Source organism: Garra rufa, chromosome 1 (genome assembly GCF_049309525.1).
Source record: "Garra rufa chromosome 1, GarRuf1.0, whole genome shotgun sequence".
NCBI lineage: Eukaryota > Metazoa > Chordata > Actinopteri > Cypriniformes > Cyprinidae > Garra > Garra rufa.
Window position 1 is genome coordinate 79,820,446 of NC_133361.1, and position 21,073 is coordinate 79,841,518.

Genomic DNA, 21,073 nt, shown 5'->3' on the forward strand with positions numbered 1-21,073 from the left:
TTTAAGTGTATGTGTCTTTAATAAATGGATGGTTGGCCTGTCATGTGACTAGACACATGACAGGAAGCAGGAAGTACAACTGTATAAGAGAGCAGCATGACAAACAAAGGACAGTCACCAAACTGTTGGATTGAGGAGTTGCTAATTTTAGAGCTCACCTTTCCATTCACCACCTGCAAACTTTGGATTACACTTTCTGTGGATTGTATATACACTGGTGGACACTCACATTGGACTTATCAACACACTGGGGTTCTTGGACTGTTTTTAGGGTATGGACAAATGAACTGTATTCTTTTAACAGAGTTTACCGGTTTTTAGGGTATGGACAAATGAACTGTATTCTTTTAACAGAGTTTACCTAGTTGTATCGTGTTGTTTTAAAGTCTTTTATGTGAACCTTGTAAATACACCAAATCTATTTAAACCAATTTTCTTTTATGTCTCATTCTTTTAACCACTAGTCATCTCTCACAGTTAAATCTGACCCCATTTTAGTCTTGTAACTCGGCTGATAAGGCCGATTGTTACACTTTTATGGGAGACCGCCTGGGAATACCAGGTGCTGTAAGATTTTGCCTTTTCTTCACTATTTATATAATATGCTGGCTTTTACGGAGGCTGATCTTTAAATAGCCCACTTTTTGGAGCAGCCCTCGCTTATGGCCATACCGCGCTGAGAGCGCCCGATCTCGTCTGATCTCGGAAGCTAAGCAGCGTCGGGCTTGGTTAGTACTTGGATGGGAGACCGCCTGGGAATACCAGGTGTTGTAAGCTTTTGCCTTTTCTTCACTATTTATATAATATGCTGGCTTTTACGGAGGCTGATCTTTAAATAGCCCACTTTTTGGAGCAGCCCTCGCTTATGGCCATACCGCGCTGAGAGCGCCCGATCTCGTCTGATCTCGGAAGCTAAGCAGCGTCGGGCCTGGTTAGTACTTGGATGGGAGACCTCCTGGGAATACCAAGTGCTGTAAGCTTTTGCCTTTTCTTCACTATTTATATAATATGCTGGCTTTTAGAAAGACTTGTTTTACCGCTCTATTTATTACAATCATTTACATGTATTATAGAGTTTTAAGTGTTTTACATGTTTTTTAGGCCATTTTATTACTCTTAACATTTTAAGTGTATGTGTCTTTAATAAATGGATGGTTGGCCTGTCATGTGACTAGACACATGACAGGAAGCAGGAAGTACAACTGTATAAGAGAGCAGCATGACAAACAAAGGACAGTCACCAAACTGTTGGATTGAGGAGTTGCTAATTTTAGAGCTCACCTTTCCATTCACCACCTGCAAACTTTGGATTACACTTTCTGTGGATTGTATATACACTGGTGGACACTCACATTGGACTTATCAACACACTGGGGTTCTTGGACTGTTTTTAGGGTATGGACAAATGAACTGTATTCTTTTAACAGAGTTTACCTAGTTTTATCGTGTTGTTTTAAAGTCTTTTATGTGAACCTTGTAAATACACCAAATCTATTTAAACCAATTTTCTTTTATGTCTCATTCTTTTAACCACTAGTCATCTCTCACAGTTAAATCTGACCCCATTTTAGTCTTGTAACTCGGCTGATAAGGCCGATTGTTACACTTTTATGGGAGACCGCCTGGGAATACCAGGTGCTGTAAGCTTTTGCCTTTTCTTCACTATTTATATAATATGCTGGCTTTTACGGAGGCTGATCTTTAAATAGCCCACTTTTTGGAGCAGCCCTCGCTTATGGCCATACCGCGCTGAGAGCGCCCGATCTCGTCTGATCTCGGAAGCTAAGCAGCGTCGGGCTTGGTTAGTACTTGGATGGGAGACCGCCTGGGAATACCAGGTGCTGTAAGCTTTTGCCTTTTCTTCACTATTTATATAATATGCTGGCTTTTACGGAGGCTGATCTTTAAATAGCCCACTTTTTGGAGCAGCCCTCGCTGATGGCCATACCGCGCTGAGAGCGCCCGATCTCGTCTGATCTCGGAAGCTAAGCAGCGTCGGGCCTGGTTAGTACTTGGATGGGAGACCTCCTGGGAATACCAAGTGCTGTAAGCTTTTGCCTTTTCTTCACTATTTATATAATATGCTGGCTTTTAGAAAGACTTGTTTTACCGCTCTATTTATTACAATCATTTACATGTATTATAGAGTTTTAAGTGTTTTACATGTTTTTTAGGCCATTTTATTACTCTTAACATTTTAAGTGTATGTGTCTTTAATAAATGGATGGTTGGCCTGTCATGTGACTAGACACATGACAGGAAGCAGGAAGTACAACTGTATAAGAGAGCAGCATGACAAACAAAGGACAGTCACCAAACTGTTGGATTGAGGAGTTGCTAATTTTAGAGCTCACCTTTCCATTCACCACCTGCAAACTTTGGATTACACTTTCTGTGGATTGTATATACACTGGTGGACACTCACATTGGACTTATCAACACACTGGGGTTCTTGGACTGTTTTTAGGGTATGGACAAATGAACTGTATTCTTTTAACAGAGTTTACCTGTTTTTAGGGTATGGACAAATGAACTGTATTCTTTTAACAGAGTTTACCTAGTTTTATCGTGTTGTTTTAAAGTCTTTTATGTGAACCTTGTAAATACACCAAATCTATTTAAACCAATTTTCTTTTATGTCTCATTCTTTTAACCACTAGTCATCTCTCACAGTTAAATCTGACCCCATTTTAGTCTTGTAACTCGGCTGATAAGGCCGATTGTTACACTTTTATGGGAGACCGCCTGGGAATACCAGGTGCTGTAAGCTTTTGCCTTTTCTTCACTATTTATATAATATGCTGGCTTTTACGGAGGCTGATCTTTAAATAGCCCACTTTTTGGAGCAACCCTCGCTTATGGCCATACCGCGCTGTGAGCGCCCGATCTCGTCTGATCTCGGAAGCTAAGCAGCGTCGGGCCTGGTTAGTACTTGGATGGGAGACCGCCTGGGAATACCAGGTGCTGTAAGCTTTTGCCTTTTCTTCACTATTTATATAATATGCTGGCTTTTACGGAGGCTGATCTTTAAATAGCCCACTTTTTGGAGCAGCCCTCGCTTTTGGCCATACCGCGCTGAGAGCGCCCGATCTCGTCTGATCTCGGAAGCTAAGCAGCGTCGGGCCTGGTTAGTACTTGGATGGGAGACCGCCTGGAAATACCAGGTGCTGTAAGCTTTTGCCTTTTCTTAACTATTTATATAATATGCTGGCTTTTAGAAAGACGTGTTTTACCGCTCTATTTATTACAATCATTTACATGTATTATAGAGTTTTAAGTGTTTTACATGTTTTTTAGGCCATTTTATTACTCTTAACATTTTAAGTGTATGTGTCTTTAATAAATGGATGGTTGGCCTGTCATGTGACTAGACACATGACAGGAAGCAGGAAGTACAACTGTATAAGAGAGCAGCATGACAAACAAAGGACAGTCACCAAACTGTTGGATTGAGGAGTTGCTAATTTTAGAGCTCACCTTTCCATTCACCACCTGCAAACTTTGGATTACACTTTCTGTGGATTGTATATACACTGGTGGACACTCACATTGGACTTATCAACACACTGGGGTTCTTGGACTGTTTTTAGGGTATGGACAAATGAACTGTATTCTTTTAACAGAGTTTACCTGTTTTTAGGGTATGGACAAATGAACTGTATTCTTTTAACAGAGTTTACCTAGTTTTATCGTGTTGTTTTAAAGTCTTTTATGTGAACCTTGTAAATACACCAAATCTATTTAAACCAATTTTCTTTTATGTCTCATTCTTTTAACCACTAGTCATCTCTCACAGTTAAATCTGACCCCATTTTAGTCTTGTAACTCGGCTGATAAGGCCGATTGTTACACTTTTATGGGAGACCGCCTGGGAATACCAGGTGCTGTAAGCTTTTGCCTTTTCTTCACTATTTATATAATATGCTGGCTTTTACGTAGGCTGATCTTTAAATAGCCCACTTTTTGGAGCAGCCCTCGCTTATGGCCATACCGCGCTGAGAGCGCCCGATCTCGTCTGATCTCGGAAGCTAAGCAGCGTCGGGCTTGGTTAGTACTTGGATGGGAGACCGCCTGGGAATACCAGGTGCTGTAAGCTTTTGCCTTTTCTTCACTATTTATATAATATGCTGGCTTTTACGGAGGCTGATCTTTAAATAGCCCACTTTTTGGAGCAGCCCTCGCTGATGGCCATACCGCGCTGAGAGCGCCCGATCTCGTCTGATCTCGGAAGCTAAGCAGCGTCGGGCCTGGTTAGTACTTGGATGGGAGACCTCCTGGGAATACCAAGTGCTGTAAGCTTTTGCCTTTTCTTCACTATTTATATAATATGCTGGCTTTTAGAAAGACTTGTTTTACCGCTCTATTTATTACAATCATTTACATGTATTATAGAGTTTTAAGTGTTTTACATGTTTTTTAGGCCATTTTATTACTCTTAACATTTTAAGTGTATGTGTCTTTAATAAATGGATGGTTGGCCTGTCATGTGACTAGACACATGACAGGAAGCAGGAAGTACAACTGTATAAGAGAGCAGCATGACAAACAAAGGACAGTCACCAAACTGTTGGATTGAGGAGTTGCTAATTTTAGAGCTCACCTTTCCATTCACCACCTGCAAACTTTGGATTACACTTTCTGTGGATTGTATATACACTGGTGGACACTCACATTGGACTTATCAACACACTGGGGTTCTTGGACTGTTTTTAGGGTATGGACAAATGAACTGTATTCTTTTAACAGAGTTTACCTGTTTTTAGGGTATGGACAAATGAACTGTATTCTTTTAACAGAGTTTACCTAGTTTTATCGTGTTGTTTTAAAGTCTTTTATGTGAACCTTGTAAATACACCAAATCTATTTAAACCAATTTTCTTTTATGTCTCATTCTTTTAACCACTAGTCATCTCTCACAGTTAAATCTGACCCCATTTTAGTCTTGTAACTCGGCTGATAAGGCCGATTGTTACACTTTTATGGGAGACCGCCTGGGAATACCAGGTGCTGTAAGCTTTTGCCTTTTCTTCACTATTTATATAATATGCTGGCTTTTACGGAGGCTGATCTTTAAATAGCCCACTTTTTGGAGCAGCCCTCGCTTATGGCCATACCGCGCTGTGAGCGCCCGATCTCGTCTGATCTCGGAAGCTAAGCAGCGTCGGGCCTGGTTAGTACTTGGATGGGAGACCGCCTGGGAATACCAGGTGCTGTAAGCTTTTGCCTTTTCTTCACTATTTATATAATATGCTGGCTTTTACGGAGGCTGATCTTTAAATAGCCCACTTTTTGGAGCAGCCCTCGCTTTTGGCCATACCGCGCTGAGAGCGCCCGAACTCGTCTGATCTCGGAAGCTAAGCAGCGTCGGGCCTGGTTAGTACTTGGATGGGAGACCGCCTGGAAATACCAGGTGCTGTAAGCTTTTGCCTTTTCTTAACTATTTATATAATATGCTGGCTTTTAGAAAGACGTGTTTTACCGCTCTATTTATTACAATCATTTACATGTATTATAGAGTTTTAAGTGTTTTACATGTTTTTTAGGCCATTTTATTACTCTTAACATTTTAAGTGTATGTGTCTTTAATAAATGGATGGTTGGCCTGTCATGTGACTAGACACATGACAGGAAGCAGGAAGTACAACTGTATAAGAGAGCAGCATGACAAACAAAGGACAGTCACCAAACTGTTGGATTGAGGAGTTGCTAATTTTAGAGCTCACCTTTCCATTCACCACCTGCAAACTTTGGATTACACTTTCTGTGGATTGTATATACACTGGTGGACACTCACATTGGACTTATCAACACACTGGGGTTCTTGGACTGTTTTTAGGGTATGGACAAATGAACTGTATTCTTTTAACAGAGTTTACCTGTTTTTAGGGTATGGACAAATGAACTGTATTCTTTTAACAGAGTTTACCTAGTTTTATCGTGTTGTTTTAAAGTCTTTTATGTGAACCTTGTAAATACACCAAATCTATTTAAACCAATTTTCTTTTATGTCTCATTCTTTTAACCACTAGTCATCTCTCACAGTTAAATCTGACCCCATTTTAGTCTTGTAACTCGGCTGATAAGGCCGATTGTTACACTTTTATGGGAGACCGCCTGGGAATACCAGGTGCTGTAAGCTTTTGCCTTTTCTTCACTATTTATATAATATGCTGGCTTTTACGGAGGCTGATCTTTAAATAGCCCACTTTTTGGAGCAGCCCTCGCTTATGGCCATACCGCGCTGTGAGCGCCCGATCTCGTCTGATCTCGGAAGCTAAGCAGCGTCGGGCCTGGTTAGTACTTGGATGGGAGACCGCCTGGGAATACCAGGTGCTGTAAGCTTTTGCCTTTTCTTCACTATTTATATAATATGCTGGCTTTTACGGAGGCTGATCTTTAAATAGCCCACTTTTTGGAGCATCCCTCGCTTTTGGCCATACCGCGCTGAGAGCGCCCGATCTCGTCTGATCTCGGAAGCTAAGCAGCGTCGGGCCTGGTTAGTACTTGGATGGGAGACCGCCTGGGAATACCAGGTGCTGTAAGCTTTTGCCTTTTCTTAACTATTTATATAATATGCTGGCTTTTAGAAAGACGTGTTTTACCGCTCTATTTATTACAATCATTTACATGTATTATAGAGTTTTAAGTGTTTTACATGTTTTTTAGGCCATTTTATTACTCTTAACATTTTAAGTGTATGTGTCTTTAATAAATGGATGGTTGGCCTGTCATGTGACTAGACACATGACAGGAAGCAGGAAGTACAACTGTATAAGAGAGCAGCATGACAAACAAAGGACAGTCACCAAACTGTTGGATTGAGGAGTTGCTAATTTTAGAGCTCACCTTTCCATTCACCACCTGCAAACTTTGGATTACACTTTCTGTGGATTGTATATACACTGGTGGACACTCACATTGGACTTATCAACACACTGGGGTTCTTGGACTGTTTTTAGGGTATGGACAAATGAACTGTATTCTTTTAACAGAGTTTACCTGTTTTTAGGGTATGGACAAATGAACTGTATTCTTTTAACAGAGTTTACCTAGTTTTATCGTGTTGTTTTAAAGTCTTTTATGTGAACCTTGTAAATACACCAAATCTATTTAAACCAATTTTCTTTTATGTCTCATTCTTTTAACCACTAGTCATCTCTCACAGTTAAATCTGACCCCATTTTAGTCTTGTAACTCGGCTGATAAGGCCGATTGTTACACTTTTATGGGAGACCGCCTGGGAATACCAGGTGCTGTAAGCTTTTGCCTTTTCTTCACTATTTATATAATATGCTGGCTTTTACGGAGGCTGATCTTTAAATAGCCCACTTTTTGGAGCAGCCCTCGCTTATGGCCATACCGCGCTGTGAGCGCCCGATCTCGTCTGATCTCGGAAGCTAAGCAGCGTCGGGCCTGGTTAGTACTTGGATGGGAGACCGCCTGGGAATACCAGGTGCTGTAAGCTTTTGCCTTTTCTTCACTATTTATATAATATGCTGGCTTTTACGGAGGCTGATCTTTAAATAGCCCACTTTTTGGAGCAGCCCTCGCTTATGGCCATACCGCGCTGAGAGCGCCCGATCTCGTCTGATCTCGGAAGCTAAGCAGCGTCGGGCCTGGTTAGTACTTGGATGGGAGACCGCCTGGGAATACCAGGTGCTGTAAGCTTTTGCCTTTTCTTAACTATTTATATAATATGCTGGCTTTTAGAAAGACGTGTTTTACCGCTCTATTTATTACAATCATTTACATGTATTATAGAGTTTTAAGTGTTTTACATGTTTTTTAGGCCATTTTATTACTCTTAACATTTTAAGTGTATGTGTCTTTAATAAATGGATGGTTGGCCTGTCATGTGACTAGACACATGACAGGAAGCAGGAAGTACAACTGTATAAGAGAGCAGCATGACAAACAAAGGACAGTCACCAAACTGTTGGATTGAGGAGTTGCTAATTTTAGAGCTCACCTTTCCATTCATCACCTGCAAACTTTGGATTACACTTTCTGTGGATTGTATATACACTGGTGGACACTCACATTGGACTTATCAACACACTGGGGTTCTTGGACTGTTTTTAGGGTATGGACAAATGAACTGTATTCTTTTAACAGAGTTTACCTGTTTTTAGGGTATGGACAAATGAACTGTATTCTTTTAACAGAGTTTACCTAGTTTTATCGTGTTGTTTTAAAGTCTTTTATGTGAACCTTGTAAATACACCAAATCTATTTAAACCAATTTTCTTTTATGTCTCATTCTTTTAACCACTAGTCATCTCTCACAGTTAAATCTGACCCCATTTTAGTCTTGTAACTCGGCTGATAAGGCCGATTGTTACACTTTTATGGGAGACCGCCTGGGAATACCAGGTGCTGTAAGCTTTTGCCTTTTCTTCACTATTTATATAATATGCTGGCTTTTACGGAGGCTGATCTTTAAATAGCCCACTTTTTGGAGCAGCCCTCGCTTATGGCCATACCGCGCTGTGAGCGCCCGATCTCGTCTGATCTCGGAAGCTAAGCAGCGTCGGGCCTGGTTAGTACTTGGATGGGAGACCGCCTGGGAATACCAGGTGCTGTAAGCTTTTGCCTTTTCTTCACTATTTATATAATATGCTGGCTTATACGGAGGCTGATCTTTAAATAGCCCACTTTTTGGAGCAGCCCTGGCTTATGGCCATACCGCGCTGAGAGCGCCCGATCTCGTCTGATCTCGGAAGCTAAGCAGCGTCGGGCCTGGTTAGTACTTGGATGGCAGACCGCCTGGGAATACCAGGTGCTGTAAGCTTTTGCCTTTTCTTAACTATTTATATAATATGCTGGCTTTTAGAAAGACGTGTTTTACCGCTCTATTTATTACAATCATTTACATGTATTATAGAGTTTTAAGTGTTTTACATGTTTTTTAGGCCATTTTATTACTCTTAACATTTTAAGTGTATGTGTCTTTAATAAATGGATGGTTGGCCTGTCATGTGACTAGACACATGACAGGAAGCAGGAAGTACAACTGTATAAGAGAGCAGCATGACAAACAAAGGACAGTCACCAAACTGTTGGATTGAGGAGTTGCTAATTTTAGAGCTCACCTTTCCATTCACCACCTGCAAACTTTGGATTACACTTTCTGTGGATTGTATATACACTGGTGGACACTCACATTGGACTTATCAACACACTGGGGTTCTTGGACTGTTTTTAGGGTATGGACAAATGAACTGTATTCTTTTAACAGAGTTTACCTGTTTTTAGGGTATGGACAAATGAACTGTATTCTTTTAACAGAGTTTACCTAGTTTTATCGTGTTGTTTTAAAGTCTTTTATGTGAACCTTGTAAATACACCAAATCTATTTAAACCAATTTTCTTTTATGTCTCATTCTTTTAACCACTAGTCATCTCTCACAGTTAAATCTGACCCCATTTTAGTCTTGTAACTCGGCTGATAAGGCCGATTGTTACACTTTTATGGGAGACCGCCTGGGAATACCAGGTGCTGTAAGCTTTTGCCTTTTCTTCACTATTTATATAATATGCTGGCTTTTACGGAGGCTGATCTTTAAATAGCCCACTTTTTGGAGCAGCCCTCGCTTATGGCCATACCGCGCTGTGAGCGCCCGATCTCGTCTGATCTCGGAAGCTAAGCAGCGTCGGGCCTGGTTAGTACTTGGATTGGAGACCGCCTGGGAATACCAGGTGCTGTAAGCTTTTGCCTTTTCTTCACTATTTATATAATATGCTGGCTTTTACGGAGGCTGATCTTTAAATAGCCCACTTTTTGGAGCAGCCCTCGCTTATGGCCATACCGCGCTGAGAGCGCCCGATCTCGTCTGATCTCGGAAGCTAAGCAGCGTCGGGCCTGGTTAGTACTTGGATGGGAGACCGCCTGGGAATACCAGGTGCTGTAAGCTTTTGCCTTTTCTTAACTATTTATATAATATGCTGGCTTTTAGAAAGACGTGTTTTACCGCTCTATTTATTACAATCATTTACATGTATTATAGAGTTTTAAGTGTTTTACATGTTTTTTAGGCCATTTTATTACTCTTAACATTTTAAGTGTATGTGTCTTTAATAAATGGATGGTTGGCCTGTCATGTGACTAGACACATGACAGGAAGCAGGAAGTACAACTGTATAAGAGAGCAGCATGACAAACAAAGGACAGTCACCAAACTGTTGGATTGAGGAGTTGCTAATTTTAGAGCTCACCTTTCCATTCATCACCTGCAAACTTTGGATTACACTTTCTGTGGATTGTATATACACTGGTGGACACTCACATTGGACTTATCAACACACTGGGGTTCTTGGACTGTTTTTAGGGTATGGACAAATGAACTGTATTCTTTTAACAGAGTTTACCTGTTTTTAGGGTATGGACAAATGAACTGTATTCTTTTAACAGAGTTTACCTAGTTTTATCGTGTTGTTTTAAAGTCTTTTATGTGAACCTTGTAAATACACCAAATCTATTTAAACCAATTTTCTTTTATGTCTCATTCTTTTAACCACTAGTCATCTCTCACAGTTAAATCTGACCCCATTTTAGTCTTGTAACTCGGCTGATAAGGCCGATTGTTACACTTTTATGGGAGACCGCCTGGGAATACCAGGTGCTGTAAGCTTTTGCCTTTTCTTCACTATTTATATAATATGCTGGCTTTTACGGAGGCTGATCTTTAAATAGCCCACTTTTTGGAGCAGCCCTCGCTTATGGCCATACCGCGCTGTGAGCGCCCGATCTCGTCTGATCTCGGAAGCTAAGCAGCGTCGGGCCTGGTTAGTACTTGGATGGGAGACCGCCTGGGAATACCAGGTGCTGTAAGCTTTTGCCTTTTCTTCACTATTTATATAATATGCTGGCTTATACGGAGGCTGATCTTTAAATAGCCCACTTTTTGGAGCAGCCCTGGCTTATGGCCATACCGCGCTGAGAGCGCCCGATCTCGTCTGATCTCGGAAGCTAAGCAGCGTCGGGCCTGGTTAGTACTTGGATGGCAGACCGCCTGGGAATACCAGGTGCTGTAAGCTTTTGCCTTTTCTTAACTATTTATATAATATGCTGGCTTTTAGAAAGACGTGTTTTACCGCTCTATTTATTACAATCATTTACATGTATTATAGAGTTTTAAGTGTTTTACATGTTTTTTAGGCCATTTTATTACTCTTAACATTTTAAGTGTATGTGTCTTTAATAAATGGATGGTTGGCCTGTCATGTGACTAGACACATGACAGGAAGCAGGAAGTACAACTGTATAAGAGAGCAGCATGACAAACAAAGGACAGTCACCAAACTGTTGGATTGAGGAGTTGCTAATTTTAGAGCTCACCTTTCCATTCATCACCTGCAAACTTTGGATTACACTTTCTGTGGATTGTATATACACTGGTGGACACTCACATTGGACTTATCAACACACTGGGGTTCTTGGACTGTTTTTAGGGTATGGACAAATGAACTGTATTCTTTTAACAGAGTTTACCTGTTTTTAGGGTATGGACAAATGAACTGTATTCTTTTAACAGAGTTTACCTAGTTTTATCGTGTTGTTTTAAAGTCTTTTATGTGAACCTTGTAAATACACCAAATCTATTTAAACCAATTTTCTTTTATGTCTCATTCTTTTAACCACTAGTCATCTCTCACAGTTAAATCTGACCCCATTTTAGTCTTGTAACTCGGCTGATAAGGCCGATTGTTACACTTTTATGGGAGACCGCCTGGGAATACCAGGTGCTGTAAGCTTTTGCCTTTTCTTCACTATTTATATAATATGCTGGCTTTTACGGAGGCTGATCTTTAAATAGCCCACTTTTTGGAGCAGCCCTCGCTTATGGCCATACCGCGCTGTGAGCGCCCGATCTCGTCTGATCTCGGAAGCTAAGCAGCGTCGGGCCTGGTTAGTACTTGGATGGGAGACCGCCTGGGAATACCAGGTGCTGTAAGCTTTTGCCTTTTCTTCACTATTTATATAATATGCTGGCTTTTAGAAAGACGTGTTTTACCGCTCTATTTATTACAATCATTTACATGTATTATAGAGTTTTAAGTGTTTTACATGTTTTTTAGGCCATTTTATTACTCTTAACATTTTAAGTGTATGTGTCTTTAATAAATGGATGGTTGGCCTGTCATGTGACTAGACACATGACAGGAAGCAGGAAGTACAACTGTATAAGAGAGCAGCATGACAAACAAAGGACAGTCACCAAACTGTTGGATTGAGGAGTTGCTAATTTTAGAGCTCACCTTTCCATTCACCACCTGCAAACTTTGGATTACACTTTCTGTGGATTGTATATACACTGGTGGACACTCACATTGGACTTATCAACACACTGGGGTTCTTGGACTGTTTTTAGGGTATGGACAAATGAACTGTATTCTTTTAACAGAGTTTACCTGTTTTTAGGGTATGGACAAATGAACTGTATTCTTTTAACAGAGTTTACCTAGTTGTATCGTGTTGTTTTAAAGTCTTTTATGTGAACCTTGTAAATACACCAAATCTATTTAAACCAATTTTCTTTTATGTCTCATTCTTTTAACCACTAGTCATCTCTCACAGTTAAATCTGACCCCATTTTAGTCTTGTAACTCGGCTGATAAGGCCGATTGTTACACTTTTATGGGAGACCGCCTGGGAATAGCAGGTGCTGTAAGATTTTGCCTTTTCTTCACTATTTATATAATATGCTGGCTTTTACGGAGGCTGATCTTTAAATAGCCCACTTTTTGGAGCGGCCCTCGCTTATGGCCATACCGCGCTGAGAGCGCCCGATCTCGTCTGATCTCGGAAGCTAAGCAGCGTCGGGCTTGGTTAGTACTTGGATGGGAGACCGCCTGGGAATACCAGGTGTTGTAAGCTTTTGCCTTTTCTTCACTATTTATATAATATGCTGGCTTTTACGGAGGATGATCTTTAAATAGCCCACTTTTTGGAGCAGCCCTCGCTTATGGCCATACCGCGCTGAGAGCGCCCGATCTCGTCTGATCTCGGAAGCTAAGCAGCGTCGGGCCTGGTTAGTACTTGGATGGGAGACCTCCTGGGAATACCAAGTGCTGTAAGCTTTTGCCTTTTCTTCACTATTTATATAATATGCTGGCTTTTAGAAAGACTTGTTTTACCGCTCTATTTATTACAATCATTTACATGTATTATAGAGTTTTAAGTGTTTTACATGTTTTTTAGGCCATTTTATTACTCTTAACATTTTAAGTGTATGTGTCTTTAATAAATGGATGGTTGGCCTGTCATGTGACTAGACACATGACAGGAAGCAGGAAGTACAACTGTATAAGAGAGCAGCATGACAAACAAAGGACAGTCACCAAACTGTTGGATTGAGGAGTTGCTAATTTTAGAGCTCACCTTTCCATTCACCACCTGCAAACTTTGGATTACACTTTCTGTGGATTGTATATACACTGGTGGACACTCACATTGGACTTATCAACACACTGGGGTTCTTGGACTGTTTTTAGGGTATGGACAAATGAACTGTATTCTTTTAACAGAGTTTACCTGTTTTTAGGGTATGGACAAATGAACTGTATTCTTTTAACAGAGTTTACCTAGTTTTATCGTGTTGTTTTAAAGTCTTTTATGTGAACCTTGTAAATACACCAAATCTATTTAAACCAATTTTCTTTTATGTCTCATTCTTTTAACCACTAGTCATCTCTCACAGTTAAATCTGACCCCATTTTAGTCTTGTAACTCGGCTGATAAGGCCGATTGTTACACTTTTATGGGAGACCGCCTGGGAATACCAGGTGCTGTAAGCTTTTGCCTTTTCTTCACTATTTATATAATATGCTGGCTTTTACGGAGGCTGATCTTTAAATAGCCCACTTTTTGGAGCAGCCCTCGCTTATGGCCATACCGCGCTGAGAGCGCCCGATCTCGTCTGATCTCGGAAGCTAAGCAGCGTCGGGCTTGGTTAGTACTTGGATGGGAGACCGCCTGGGAATACCAGGTGCTGTAAGCTTTTGCCTTTTCTTCACTATTTATATAATATGCTGGCTTTTACGGAGGCTGATCTTTAAATAGCCCACTTTTTGGAGCAGCCCTCGCTGATGGCCATACCGCGCTGAGAGCGCCCGATCTCGTCTGATCTCGGAAGCTAAGCAGCGTCGGGCCTGGTTAGTACTTGGATGGGAGACCTCCTGGGAATACCAAGTGCTGTAAGCTTTTGCCTTTTCTTCACTATTTATATAATATGCTGGCTTTTAGAAAGACTTGTTTTACCGCTCTATTTATTACAATCATTTACATGTATTATAGAGTTTTAAGTGTTTTACATGTTTTTTAGGCCATTTTATTACTCTTAACATTTTAAGTGTATGTGTCTTTAATAAATGGATGGTTGGCCTGTCATGTGACTAGACACATGACAGGAAGCAGGAAGTACAACTGTATAAGAGAGCAGCATGACAAACAAAGGACAGTCACCAAACTGTTGGATTGAGGAGTTGCTAATTTTAGAGCTCACCTTTCCATTCACCACCTGCAAACTTTGGATTACACTTTCTGTGGATTGTATATACACTGGTGGACACTCACATTGGACTTATCAACACACTGGGGTTCTTGGACTGTTTTTAGGGTATGGACAAATGAACTGTATTCTTTTAACAGAGTTTACCTGTTTTTAGGGTATGGACAAATGAACTGTATTCTTTTAACAGAGTTTACCTAGTTTTATCGTGTTGTTTTAAAGTCTTTTATGTGAACCTTGTAAATACACCAAATCTATTTAAACCAATTTTCTTTTATGTCTCATTCTTTTAACCACTAGTCATCTCTCACAGTTAAATCTGACCCCATTTTAGTCTTGTAACTCGGCTGATAAGGCCGATTGTTACACTTTTATGGGAGACCGCCTGGGAATACCAGGTGCTGTAAGCTTTTGCCTTTTCTTCACTATTTATATAATATGCTGGCTTTTACGGAGGCTGATCTTTAAATAGCCCACTTTTTGGAGCAGCCCTCGCTTATGGCCATACCGCGCTGTGAGCGCCCGATCTCGTCTGATCTCGGAAGCTAAGCAGCGTCGGGCCTGGTTAGTACTTGGATGGGAGACCGCCTGGGAATACCAGGTGCTGTAAGCTTTTGCCTTTTCTTCACTATTTATATAATATGCTGGCTTTTACGGAGGCTGATCTTTAAATAGCCCACTTTTTGGAGCAGCCCTCGCTTTTGGCCATACCGCGCTGAGAGCGCCCGATCTCGTCTGATCTCGGAAGCTAAGCAGCGTCGGGCCTGGTTAGTACTTGGATGGGAGACCGCCTGGAAATACCAGGTGCTGTAAGCTTTTGCCTTTTCTTAACTATTTATATAATATGCTGGCTTTTAGAAAGACGTGTTTTACCGCTCTATTTATTACAATCATTTACATGTATTATAGAGTTTTAAGTGTTTTACATGTTTTTTAGGCCATTTTATTACTCTTAACATTTTAAGTGTATGTGTCTTTAATAAATGGATGGTTGGCCTGTCATGTGACTAGACACATGACAGGAAGCAGGAAGTACAACTGTATAAGAGAGCAGCATGACAAACAAAGGACAGTCACCAAACTGTTGGATTGAGGAGTTGCTAATTTTAGAGCTCACCTTTCCATTCACCACCTGCAAACTTTGGATTACACTTTCTGTGGATTGTATATACACTGGTGGACACTCACATTGGACTTATCAACACACTGGGGTTCTTGGACTGTTTTTAGGGTATGGACAAATGAACTGTATTCTTTTAACAGAGTTTACCTGTTTTTAGGGTATGGACAAATGAACTGTATTCTTTTAACAGAGTTTACCTAGTTTTATCGTGTTGTTTTAAAGTCTTTTATGTGAACCTTGTAAATACACCAAATCTATTTAAACCAATTTTCTTTTATGTCTCATTCTTTTAACCACTAGTCATCTCTCACAGTTAAATCTGACCCCATTTTAGTCTTGTAACTCGGCTGATAAGGCCGATTGTTACACTTTTATGGGAGACCGCCTGGGAATACCAGGTGCTGTAAGCTTTTGCCTTTTCTTCACTATTTATATAATATGCTGGCTTTTACGGAGGCTGATCTTTAAATAGCCCACTTTTTGGAGCAGCCCTCGCTTATGGCCATACCGCGCTGTGAGCGCCCGATCTCGTCTGATCTCGGAAGCTAAGCAGCGTCGGGCCTGGTTAGTACTTGGATGGGAGACCGCCTGGAAATACCAGGTGCTGTAAGCTTTTGCCTTTTCTTAACTATTTATATAATATGCTGGCTTTTAGAAAGACGTGTTTTACCGCTCTATTTATTACAATCATTTACATGTATTATAGAGTTTTAAGTGTTTTACATGTTTTTTAGGCCATTTTATTACTCTTAACATTTTAAGTGTATGTGTCTTTAATAAATGGATGGTTGGCCTGTCATGTGACTAGACACATGACAGGAAGCAGGAAGTACAACTGTATAAGAGAGCAGCATGACAAACAAAGGACAGTCACCAAACTGTTGGATTGAGGAGTTGCTAATTTTAGAGCTCACCTTTCCATTCACCACCTGCAAACTTTGGATTACACTTTCTGTGGATTGTATATACACTGGTGGACACTCACATTGGACTTATCAACACACTGGGGTTCTTGGACTGTTTTTAGGGTATGGACAAATGAACTGTATTCTTTTAACAGAGTTTACCTGTTTTTAGGGTATGGACAAATGAACTGTATTCTTTTAACAGAGTTTACCTAGTTTTATCGTGTTGTTTTAAAGTCTTTTATGTGAACCTTGTAAATACACCAAATCTATTTAAACCAATTTTCTTTTATGTCTCATTCTTTTAACCACTAGTCATCTCTCACAGTTAAATCTGACCCCATTTTAGTCTTGTAACTCGGCTGATAAGGCCGATTGTTACACTTTTATGGGAGACCGCCTGGGAATACCAGGTGCTGTAAGCTTTTGCCTTTTCTTCACTATTTATATAATATGCTGGCTTTTACGGAGGCTGATCTTTAAATAGCCCACTTTTTGGAGCAGCCCTCGCTTATGGCCATACCGCGCTGTGAGCGCCCGATCTCGTCTGATCTCGGAAGCTAAGCAGCGTCGGGCCTGGTTAGTACTTGGATGGGAGACCGCCTGGGAATACCAGGTGCTGTAAGCTTTTGCCTTTTCTTCACTATTTATATAATATGCTGGCTTTTAGAAAGACGTGTTTTACCGCTCTATTTATTACAATCATTTACATGTATTATAGAGTTTTAAGTGTTTTACATGTTTTTTAGGCCATTTTATTACTCTTAACATTTTAAGTGTATGTGTCTTTAATAAATGGATGGTTGGCCTGTCATGTGACTAGACACATGACAGGAAGCAGGAAGTACAACTGTATAAGAGAGCAGCATGACAAACAAAGGACAGTCACCAAACTGTTGGATTGAGGAGTTGCTAATTTTAGAGCTCACCTTTCCATTCACCACCTGCAAACTTTGGATTACACTTTCTGTGGATTGTATATACACTGGTGGACACTCACATTGGACTTATCAACACACTGGGGTTCTTGGACTGTTTTTAGGGTATGGACAAATGAACTGTATTCTTTTAACAGAGTTTACCTGTTTTTAGGGTATGGACAAATGAACTGTATTCTTTTAACAGAGTTTACCTAGTTGTATCGTGTTGTTTTAAAGTCTTTTATGTGAACCTTGTAAATACACCAAATCTATTTAAACCAATTTTCTTTTATGTCTCATTCTTTTAACCACTAGTCATCTCTCACAGTTAAATCTGACCCCATTTTAGTCTTGTAACTCGGCTGATAAGGCCGATTGTTACACTTTTATGGGAGACCGCCTGGGAATAGCAGGTGCTGTAAGATTTTGCCTTTTCTTCACTATTTATATAATATGCTGGCTTTTACGGAGGCTGATCTTTAAATAGCCCACTTTTTGGAGCAGCCCTCGCTTATGGCCATACCGCGCTGAGAGCGCCCGATCTCGTCTGATCTCGGAAGCTAAGCAGCGTCGGGCTTGGTTAGTACTTGGATGGGAGACCGCCTGGGAATACCAGGTGTTGTAAGCTTTTGCCTTTTCTTCACTATTTATATAATATGCTGGCTTTTACGGAGGATGATCTTTAAATAGCCCACTTTTTGGAGCAGCCCTCGCTTATGGCCATACCGCGCTGAGAGCGCCCGATCTCGTCTGATCTCGGAAGCTAAGCAGCGTCGGGCCTGGTTAGTACTTGGATGGGAGACCTCCTGGGAATACCAAGTGCTGTAAGCTTTTGCCTTTTCTTCACTATTTATATAATATGCTGGCTTTTAGAAAGACTTGTTTTACCGCTCTATTTATTACAATCATTTACATGTATTATAGAGTTTTAAGTGTTTTACATGTTTTTTAGGCCATTTTATTACTCTTAACATTTTAAGTGTATGTGTCTTTAATAAATGGATGGTTGGCCTGTCATGTGACTAGACACATGACAGGAAGCAGGAAGTACAACTGTATAAGAGAGCAGCATGACAAACAAAGGACAGTCACCAAACTGTTGGATTGAGGAGTTGCTAATTTTAGAGCTCACCTTTCCATTCACCACCTGCAAACTTTGGATTACACTTTCTGTGGATTGTATATACACTGGTGGACACTCACATTGGACTTATCAACACACTGGGGTTCTTGGACTGTTTTTAGGGTATGGACAAATGAACTGTATTCTTTTAACAGAGTTTACCTGTTTTTAGGGTATGGACAAATGAACTGTATTCTTTTAACAGAGTTTACCTAGTTTTATCGTGTTGTTTTAAAGTCTTTTATGTGAACCTTGTAAATACACCAAATCTATTTAAACCAATTTTCTTTTATGTCTCATTCTTTTAACCACTAGTCATCTCTCACAGTTAAATCTGACCCCATTTTAGTCTTGTAACTCGGCTGATAAGGCCGATTGTTACACTTTTATGGGAGACCGCCTGGGAATACCAGGTGCTGTAAGCTTTTGCCTTTTCTTCACTATTTATATAATATGCTGGCTTTTACGGAGGCTGATCTTTAAATAGCCCACTTTTTGGAGCAGCCCTCGCTTATGGCCATACCGCGCTGAGAGCGCCCGATCTCGTCTGATCTCGGAAGCTAAGCAGCGTCGGGCTTGGTTAGTACTTGGATGGGAGACCGCCTGGGAATACCAGGTGCTGTAAGCTTTTGCCTTTTCTTCACTATTTATATAATATGCTGGCTTTTACGGAGGCTGATCTTTAAATAGCCCACTTTTTGGAGCAGCCCTCGCTGATGGCCATACCGCGCTGAGAGCGCCCGATCTCGTCTGATCTCGGAAGCTAAGCAGCGTCGGGCCTGGTTAGTACTTGGATGGGAGACCTCCTGGGAATACCAAGTGCTGTAAGCTTTTGCCTTTTCTTCACTATTTATATAATATGCTGGCTTTTAGAAAGACTTGTTTTACCGCTCTATTTATTACAATCATTTACATGTATTATAGAGTTTTAAGTGTTTTACATGTTTTTTAGGCCATTTTATTACTCTTAACATTTTAAGTGTATGTGTCTTTAATAAATGGATGGTTGGCCTGTCATGTGACTAGACACATGACAGGAAGCAGGAAGTACAACTGTATAAGAGAGCAGCATGACAAACAAAGGACAGTCACCAAACTGTTGGATTGAGGAGTTGCTAATTTTAGAGCTCACCTTTCCATTCACCACCTGCAAACTTTGGATTACACTTTCTGTGGATTGTATATACACTGGTGGACACTCACATTGGACTTATCAACACACTGGGGTTCTTGGACTGTTTTTAGGGTATGGACAAATGAACTGTATTCTTTTAACAGAGTTTACCTGTTTTTAGGGTATGGACAAATGAACTGTATTCTTTTAACAGAGTTTACCTAGTTTTATCGTGTTGTTTTAAAGTCTTTTATGTGAACCTTGTAAATACACCAAATCTATTTAAACCAATTTTCTTTTATGTCTCATTCTTTTAACCACTAGTCATCTCTCACAGTTAAATCTGACCCCATTTTAGTCTTGTAACTCGGCTGATAAGGCCGATTGTTACACTTTTATGGGAGACCGCCTGGGAATACCAGGTGCTGTAAGCTTTTGCCTTTTCTTCACTATTTATATAATATGCTGGCTTTTACGGAGGCTGATCTTTAAATAGCCCACTTTTTGGAGCAGCCCTCGCTTATGGCCATACCGCGCTGAGAGCGCCCGATCTCGTCTGATCTCGGAAGCTAAGCAGCGTCGGGCCTGGTTAGTACTTGGATGGGAGACCGCCTGGGAATACCAGGTGCTGTAAGCTTTTGCCTTTTCTTCACTATTTATATAATATGCTGGCTTTTACGGAGGCTGATCTTTAAATAGCCCACTTTTTGGAGCAGCCCTCGCTTTTGGCCATACCGCGCTGAGAGCGCCCGATCTCGTCTGATCTCGGAAGCTAAGCAGCGTCGGGCCTGGTTAGTACTTGGATGGGAGACCGCCTGGAAATACCAGGTGCTGTAAGCTTTTGCCTTTTCTTAACTATTTATATAATATGCTGGCTTTTAGAAAGACGTGTTTTACCGCTCTATTTATTACAATCATTTACATGTATTATAGAGTTTTAAGTGTTTTACATGTTTTTTAGGCCATTTTATTACTCTTAACATTTTAAGTGTATGTGTCTTTAATAAATGGATGGTTGGCCTGTCATGTGACTAGACACATGACAGGAAGCAGGAAGTACAACTGTATAAGAGAGCAGCATGACAAACAAAGGACAGTCACCAAACTGTTGGATTGAGGAGTTGCTAATTTTAGAGCTCACCTTTCCATTCACCACCTGCAAACTTTGGATTACACTTTCTGTGGATTGTATATACACTGGTGGACACTCACATTGGACTTATCAACACACTGGGGTTCTTGGACTGTTTTTAGGGTATGGACAAATGAACTGTATTCTTTTAACAGAGTTTACCTGTTTTTAGGGTATGGACAAATGAACTGTATTCTTTTAACAGAGTTTACCTAGTTTTATCGTGTTGTTTTAAAGTCTTTTATG

The 21,073-nt window shown here is 40.6% G+C and overlaps 35 non-coding genes across 35 annotated transcripts; all 35 read left to right on the plus strand.

Moving 5' to 3' along the window:
- Nucleotides 1–658: 658 nt before the first annotated feature.
- On the plus strand, nt 659–777 carry LOC141317268 (5S ribosomal RNA). The gene has a single exon (XR_012351764.1). It is a non-coding gene; the product is annotated as a 5S ribosomal RNA (ribosomal RNA).
- An 84-nt stretch (nt 778–861) lies between these two features.
- On the plus strand, nt 862–980 carry LOC141315526 (5S ribosomal RNA). The gene has a single exon (XR_012351018.1). It is a non-coding gene; the product is annotated as a 5S ribosomal RNA (ribosomal RNA).
- A 751-nt stretch (nt 981–1,731) lies between these two features.
- LOC141297999 (5S ribosomal RNA) lies at nt 1,732–1,850 on the plus strand. The gene has a single exon (XR_012341505.1). It is a non-coding gene; the product is annotated as a 5S ribosomal RNA (ribosomal RNA).
- An 84-nt stretch (nt 1,851–1,934) lies between these two features.
- Nucleotides 1,935–2,053, plus strand: LOC141318580 (5S ribosomal RNA). Its single transcript, XR_012352887.1, has one exon. It is a non-coding gene; the product is annotated as a 5S ribosomal RNA (ribosomal RNA).
- An 801-nt stretch (nt 2,054–2,854) lies between these two features.
- Nucleotides 2,855–2,973, plus strand: LOC141295400 (5S ribosomal RNA). Its single transcript, XR_012341062.1, has one exon. It is a non-coding gene; the product is annotated as a 5S ribosomal RNA (ribosomal RNA).
- Nucleotides 2,974–3,057: 84 nt separating this feature from the next.
- Nucleotides 3,058–3,176, plus strand: LOC141318564 (5S ribosomal RNA). Its single transcript, XR_012352873.1, has one exon. It is a non-coding gene; the product is annotated as a 5S ribosomal RNA (ribosomal RNA).
- Nucleotides 3,177–3,977: 801 nt separating this feature from the next.
- Nucleotides 3,978–4,096, plus strand: LOC141298005 (5S ribosomal RNA). The gene has a single exon (XR_012341506.1). It is a non-coding gene; the product is annotated as a 5S ribosomal RNA (ribosomal RNA).
- Nucleotides 4,097–4,180: 84 nt separating this feature from the next.
- LOC141318581 (5S ribosomal RNA) lies at nt 4,181–4,299 on the plus strand. Its single transcript, XR_012352888.1, has one exon. It is a non-coding gene; the product is annotated as a 5S ribosomal RNA (ribosomal RNA).
- An 801-nt stretch (nt 4,300–5,100) lies between these two features.
- On the plus strand, nt 5,101–5,219 carry LOC141295413 (5S ribosomal RNA). Its single transcript, XR_012341064.1, has one exon. It is a non-coding gene; the product is annotated as a 5S ribosomal RNA (ribosomal RNA).
- Nucleotides 5,220–5,303: 84 nt separating this feature from the next.
- LOC141319087 (5S ribosomal RNA) lies at nt 5,304–5,422 on the plus strand. The gene has a single exon (XR_012353364.1). It is a non-coding gene; the product is annotated as a 5S ribosomal RNA (ribosomal RNA).
- Nucleotides 5,423–6,223: 801 nt separating this feature from the next.
- LOC141295419 (5S ribosomal RNA) lies at nt 6,224–6,342 on the plus strand. The gene has a single exon (XR_012341065.1). It is a non-coding gene; the product is annotated as a 5S ribosomal RNA (ribosomal RNA).
- An 84-nt stretch (nt 6,343–6,426) lies between these two features.
- Nucleotides 6,427–6,545, plus strand: LOC141312801 (5S ribosomal RNA). The gene has a single exon (XR_012349307.1). It is a non-coding gene; the product is annotated as a 5S ribosomal RNA (ribosomal RNA).
- Nucleotides 6,546–7,346: 801 nt separating this feature from the next.
- LOC141295427 (5S ribosomal RNA) lies at nt 7,347–7,465 on the plus strand. Its single transcript, XR_012341066.1, has one exon. It is a non-coding gene; the product is annotated as a 5S ribosomal RNA (ribosomal RNA).
- Nucleotides 7,466–7,549: 84 nt separating this feature from the next.
- On the plus strand, nt 7,550–7,668 carry LOC141312273 (5S ribosomal RNA). Its single transcript, XR_012349216.1, has one exon. It is a non-coding gene; the product is annotated as a 5S ribosomal RNA (ribosomal RNA).
- Nucleotides 7,669–8,469: 801 nt separating this feature from the next.
- LOC141295435 (5S ribosomal RNA) lies at nt 8,470–8,588 on the plus strand. Its single transcript, XR_012341067.1, has one exon. It is a non-coding gene; the product is annotated as a 5S ribosomal RNA (ribosomal RNA).
- An 84-nt stretch (nt 8,589–8,672) lies between these two features.
- LOC141315647 (5S ribosomal RNA) lies at nt 8,673–8,791 on the plus strand. Its single transcript, XR_012351081.1, has one exon. It is a non-coding gene; the product is annotated as a 5S ribosomal RNA (ribosomal RNA).
- An 801-nt stretch (nt 8,792–9,592) lies between these two features.
- Nucleotides 9,593–9,711, plus strand: LOC141318584 (5S ribosomal RNA). The gene has a single exon (XR_012352891.1). It is a non-coding gene; the product is annotated as a 5S ribosomal RNA (ribosomal RNA).
- An 84-nt stretch (nt 9,712–9,795) lies between these two features.
- On the plus strand, nt 9,796–9,914 carry LOC141312394 (5S ribosomal RNA). Its single transcript, XR_012349227.1, has one exon. It is a non-coding gene; the product is annotated as a 5S ribosomal RNA (ribosomal RNA).
- An 801-nt stretch (nt 9,915–10,715) lies between these two features.
- Nucleotides 10,716–10,834, plus strand: LOC141295439 (5S ribosomal RNA). Its single transcript, XR_012341068.1, has one exon. It is a non-coding gene; the product is annotated as a 5S ribosomal RNA (ribosomal RNA).
- Nucleotides 10,835–10,918: 84 nt separating this feature from the next.
- On the plus strand, nt 10,919–11,037 carry LOC141315658 (5S ribosomal RNA). The gene has a single exon (XR_012351084.1). It is a non-coding gene; the product is annotated as a 5S ribosomal RNA (ribosomal RNA).
- An 801-nt stretch (nt 11,038–11,838) lies between these two features.
- Nucleotides 11,839–11,957, plus strand: LOC141295445 (5S ribosomal RNA). The gene has a single exon (XR_012341069.1). It is a non-coding gene; the product is annotated as a 5S ribosomal RNA (ribosomal RNA).
- Nucleotides 11,958–12,758: 801 nt separating this feature from the next.
- LOC141317284 (5S ribosomal RNA) lies at nt 12,759–12,877 on the plus strand. The gene has a single exon (XR_012351770.1). It is a non-coding gene; the product is annotated as a 5S ribosomal RNA (ribosomal RNA).
- Nucleotides 12,878–12,961: 84 nt separating this feature from the next.
- Nucleotides 12,962–13,080, plus strand: LOC141315538 (5S ribosomal RNA). Its single transcript, XR_012351029.1, has one exon. It is a non-coding gene; the product is annotated as a 5S ribosomal RNA (ribosomal RNA).
- Nucleotides 13,081–13,881: 801 nt separating this feature from the next.
- On the plus strand, nt 13,882–14,000 carry LOC141298006 (5S ribosomal RNA). Its single transcript, XR_012341507.1, has one exon. It is a non-coding gene; the product is annotated as a 5S ribosomal RNA (ribosomal RNA).
- Nucleotides 14,001–14,084: 84 nt separating this feature from the next.
- LOC141318582 (5S ribosomal RNA) lies at nt 14,085–14,203 on the plus strand. Its single transcript, XR_012352889.1, has one exon. It is a non-coding gene; the product is annotated as a 5S ribosomal RNA (ribosomal RNA).
- Nucleotides 14,204–15,004: 801 nt separating this feature from the next.
- On the plus strand, nt 15,005–15,123 carry LOC141295454 (5S ribosomal RNA). Its single transcript, XR_012341071.1, has one exon. It is a non-coding gene; the product is annotated as a 5S ribosomal RNA (ribosomal RNA).
- Nucleotides 15,124–15,207: 84 nt separating this feature from the next.
- On the plus strand, nt 15,208–15,326 carry LOC141318565 (5S ribosomal RNA). Its single transcript, XR_012352874.1, has one exon. It is a non-coding gene; the product is annotated as a 5S ribosomal RNA (ribosomal RNA).
- An 801-nt stretch (nt 15,327–16,127) lies between these two features.
- LOC141317682 (5S ribosomal RNA) lies at nt 16,128–16,246 on the plus strand. The gene has a single exon (XR_012352045.1). It is a non-coding gene; the product is annotated as a 5S ribosomal RNA (ribosomal RNA).
- An 801-nt stretch (nt 16,247–17,047) lies between these two features.
- LOC141295458 (5S ribosomal RNA) lies at nt 17,048–17,166 on the plus strand. The gene has a single exon (XR_012341072.1). It is a non-coding gene; the product is annotated as a 5S ribosomal RNA (ribosomal RNA).
- An 801-nt stretch (nt 17,167–17,967) lies between these two features.
- Nucleotides 17,968–18,086, plus strand: LOC141317292 (5S ribosomal RNA). Its single transcript, XR_012351773.1, has one exon. It is a non-coding gene; the product is annotated as a 5S ribosomal RNA (ribosomal RNA).
- Nucleotides 18,087–18,170: 84 nt separating this feature from the next.
- On the plus strand, nt 18,171–18,289 carry LOC141315549 (5S ribosomal RNA). Its single transcript, XR_012351040.1, has one exon. It is a non-coding gene; the product is annotated as a 5S ribosomal RNA (ribosomal RNA).
- An 801-nt stretch (nt 18,290–19,090) lies between these two features.
- On the plus strand, nt 19,091–19,209 carry LOC141298013 (5S ribosomal RNA). The gene has a single exon (XR_012341509.1). It is a non-coding gene; the product is annotated as a 5S ribosomal RNA (ribosomal RNA).
- Nucleotides 19,210–19,293: 84 nt separating this feature from the next.
- On the plus strand, nt 19,294–19,412 carry LOC141318583 (5S ribosomal RNA). Its single transcript, XR_012352890.1, has one exon. It is a non-coding gene; the product is annotated as a 5S ribosomal RNA (ribosomal RNA).
- Nucleotides 19,413–20,213: 801 nt separating this feature from the next.
- On the plus strand, nt 20,214–20,332 carry LOC141312527 (5S ribosomal RNA). The gene has a single exon (XR_012349239.1). It is a non-coding gene; the product is annotated as a 5S ribosomal RNA (ribosomal RNA).
- Nucleotides 20,333–20,416: 84 nt separating this feature from the next.
- LOC141318567 (5S ribosomal RNA) lies at nt 20,417–20,535 on the plus strand. The gene has a single exon (XR_012352876.1). It is a non-coding gene; the product is annotated as a 5S ribosomal RNA (ribosomal RNA).
- Nucleotides 20,536–21,073: the final 538 nt, after the last annotated feature.